Here is a 3,776-nt window from a genome sequence, read left to right as displayed (position 1 = left end):
CATACATGCTTTATGCTGAGCCTCAAAAAATGAAGTGCATTGCAAATTCCCATATTCACATTTCAGAGCCTAGTGTGGTGGAAACTGATAATGTGGAGGAAATTGATAAGATGTTTTTTTGATGAGATGTTTTGCCATGTGTGTCTATACTTTGACCTTCACAATACGTTTCAGATTTATCCTGGGCTGTAGTAAGATTGAGCCACAGCTTCAGGGGTGGTGGGGCCATCTCGTGTTGGAACTGTGGAGGGCTCCTTGGCTGCAAGGCCTTCACATCCAAAGGGTATGGAGCCATAAAACCGTCTGAAGGCCAAAGGGTTGTCCTCTGTGCCCAGAAGTGGTCCTTACAAAATCGTAACAGAGCCCATACCAGGATGATCAAGAGCAGCAAGCAGCAGACCACCAGCAGTGCTGTCACTACACTAGCCACCCAGTAATATCTGTCTGGTGGTAGGGTCTTTGTGGTGGTTGGAGGGGCAGGTGTTTGAGTCAATGTTTTTGTAGAGGTGTCAGGAGAACTTTTTGGATCAGGTAAGGTAACTTGGAGGCATTTTCCCCTATAGATTACCTGACCTATTTTGTGAATGGGGAATTCTGGAAGCATCGCTGTGTTAAAAGAAGGATTCACCTGTCCATCAATTGTGCTCATGGCTGCCCACATACTTTGAATCTGGGTCTCTGGGCACAGACTGTCAGACTTGTAGCTTTCCTGACACAAAGTGAAGTTGTACCAGGAAACAACTGTGGATCCGGGCTCCAGGGACAAGAGGGCAAGGTGATTCCCACTGGGATCGCTGAAAAACTCAGACAGCTTCTTCAGTAGGAGCTCCACCTTGTTCCGCTGAAGGAGTAAAGAGTAAAGGCTGCGCTTGGTAATCAAGCTAAAGCTATAGCATGGCTCGACGGAGGAACGACCGAGTTCCAGTGTGATCGGTAGTTGCGTGGACAGGCCATACCGGTCAGTGGCAACCAACACCAGATGCTGGGGAGAGAACTTCAGGTCTACTTCCAGGGGTAGACCATGCAGTTTCACTCCGGTCAGTGATAACCAAGACTGCTCAGGTGGAGGAGGTCCATTGATAAACAGAAGCTGCAGAGAGAGAGATCCTGCTCCACCATCCTCTGGGTCCTGGAAGGTTCCGGATGGTATTGTGAAATGGAATGGGAATCCAATGATGGCCTGGAGAATAGGAAGATGTTCCATCACTCTTGGAGGATTGTTAGTTAGTCCTGCAAACATGTAGAGAGTGTCAACATTAAGTTTACCCTAAAAACAGCACATCATCATCACAATCATCTCAGTATCCTACACACAACTGGGATTCATCTTACCAAAGAAAACTGTGGATGAAGCTGTCGGCTGAATAGATGACCTTTGCTCTACTGAAAGGTCCGGACTCCATGACAACTTTGAGGTGAGAGCACAATCCTTTGGCTCTCTAGATGTTGCTATTGCACTCAGAGAAGAGAGGTGTGGGGTGTAGGGCAGATGGACGCCTGAGGTGTGTATTGTATAGATGGATCCATCCCAGAAGACACCTTCAGAATAGGTTCCACTGAGTGACGCTGGTTTCATAGTCATAACAGTGGTAGAACTGAACGTTTTTGATATTTCCAAAAGCTCACTGGTGGCAGAAAATTGAGTAGTTATCCATTCAGTATTTATCGTGCTTTGCATGTCATGGTTACTGCTTTGTGTAGAAAGTTGGGTTTCTTGAATAGAAACCTTTGAAATGTGCTGACTTGTGAGGTATGTTACAGTTTCCTTTTGAGTACTGAAGGCCTTTTCTGAAGTATTTTGAGTCCTGTGAATACTTTGGCCTATACCATGGGTGGCTGAGGTGAGATAGCAAGGCTGGTGGGACTTCAGATTGTTCATCCACAGAGGGGATAGTTCTACAGGACCCTGAGGTTCTGAGGGATCCAAGTTTTCCTGCATACTTGTGCCTTCTATACCCACTGATTGTGGTGGCATTTGGTCAGCTGAAAAAACAGAATCCGCTATTGAGGGTATTGAAATGCTCTGGATCACATCTTCATTTACAGTGAGAGAAGGTGTTTTTGTTTCAAAGCTTAATGCTGTCATTGTTCTTCCTAAATCAAAAGTAGCTGTGATCTCTGTTTCTAAAGTTCCTGATGCCTCAGAAAGGAGAGTGGTTGAGAAGACCCAAGCAGACTCCAAGAAGCCCATGGTTAATGTCAGACTGTTAGGTGGGGTCTGCTTGGCAAAGTTCATGTTTGAAAAGGTCAGTGAAGTTTGAAGGACTGGATTGAAAACTGTTGAGACCATATCTAAAGTAGATTTGATAGAGAGGAAAATAGATTCCTGAGTTACATCTGTGGACTTTCCTGATCTTGATCCTTGCTTAGCCTCTAGAGGCTTGGTCACTGATTGCCCCAGTGATTGCGTCAGCTCAAACAGCACACTCAAATTTTCCACAGCAAATGGTGACTGCAAATATTCAAAAGTGCTATATGTGGTTGATGTTGGTTTTATTTCATGAAAGAGTGTCTTCAATGTCAGTCTATTCTCTTCACTGACACTAAAGGATTCTGAAAGAGAGAAGAGGGGGAATGAAAAGTCTCATCATGGTGTAATGTTTCGAAAACAAAATGAATGGTTTTTGAAAATGAATTACACTATACGCACTCCATATGACATAATACAATTTTTCACATACCTGCTGTATCTGATGCTTGATACAAAGACACTCTAGCCTGTGACTGTCCCATCCAAACTGTAGATAACACTTCTCCCATTGATGACACGTATGCCATTAAAGTACAACTCACTTGCTTTTCAGACAAGTGCGAAGAACTTGAAATAATAGTTTGTGTTTCAGTAAATACTAAAATTGGCATGGTGGTTGGTAGCTCTATGAAAGATGCTGACTGATATTTTTGAGCCTGGTTTAACACAGAATAATGAATATGGGGTGTCAGTGATTTTGTTGAAATAGGAGTTGTAGAAACCCCAGTAGTTTCTCCCTGGCTTGTGAAGACCGCAGATGAGTCGATATAGGGAGGGTAAGTCATCAATAATAATGAAGGATGAATAAAATGGTGGCTGATCTCCGAGTGCATATGAGAAAAAATCAACGGAGAGTCAGTTGGGATTGTATGGAGAACAGATGTGGATTCCTTTGGTTCATCTTTAGTGCTAAAAGAAGTCAGCGATATTACAATAGTTGGTGTATACATTATTGTAATCTTTTGATTGTAATCCTCAAGGCTTGCACTCTGCAAGGCTTTCCTGTCCAAGTCTCTACTTGACAAATCAGAGCTTTTCATATACTGGCTTGTCTGCTCCTCCGAAATCATGGGTTCCCATCCAAACACTGAAGATTCAATGTACAGAGGATGCTGAGATGGCTCCAGAACAGACCAGGAATCATTGAACGGTATCCATGGAGATGCATTTTGAGTCTGTGATGTCTTTCCATCTGAAGAGCTATCCACTGAACTCATAAAATTTGCTTTTCCCACATCCACAGTGCCTATAGCTGTTGTGGCAACAAACCCTTTTTCTGAGGAGGTCAGAGGTTCCTGGTCGATAATCTCATTGTCAGGACTCAGGTCTGACCTAGGGACTTCAGTGCTGGTAAAGCGTGTCTCAGGATCTATAAGAAATGCCTTGTTGGAATGGAATTGTGCTGTTAGAAAAGGAGTGGATGCAATCAAGGGAATAGTCCTTAAACTGGACCACTGAGGTTGCACAGGTTTTGACTCCGTGAGTTTCACATTTGTTTTCGAAATGTACATTTCTGACAGTTCTA

The sequence above is a fragment of the Alosa alosa genome, chromosome 17 (genome assembly GCF_017589495.1).
Source record: "Alosa alosa isolate M-15738 ecotype Scorff River chromosome 17, AALO_Geno_1.1, whole genome shotgun sequence".
In the NCBI taxonomy this organism is placed as follows: Eukaryota; Metazoa; Chordata; class Actinopteri; order Clupeiformes; family Clupeidae; genus Alosa; species Alosa alosa.
The sequence above is the reverse complement of the archived record's forward strand: the minus strand, read 5'-3'. Positions refer to the sequence as shown.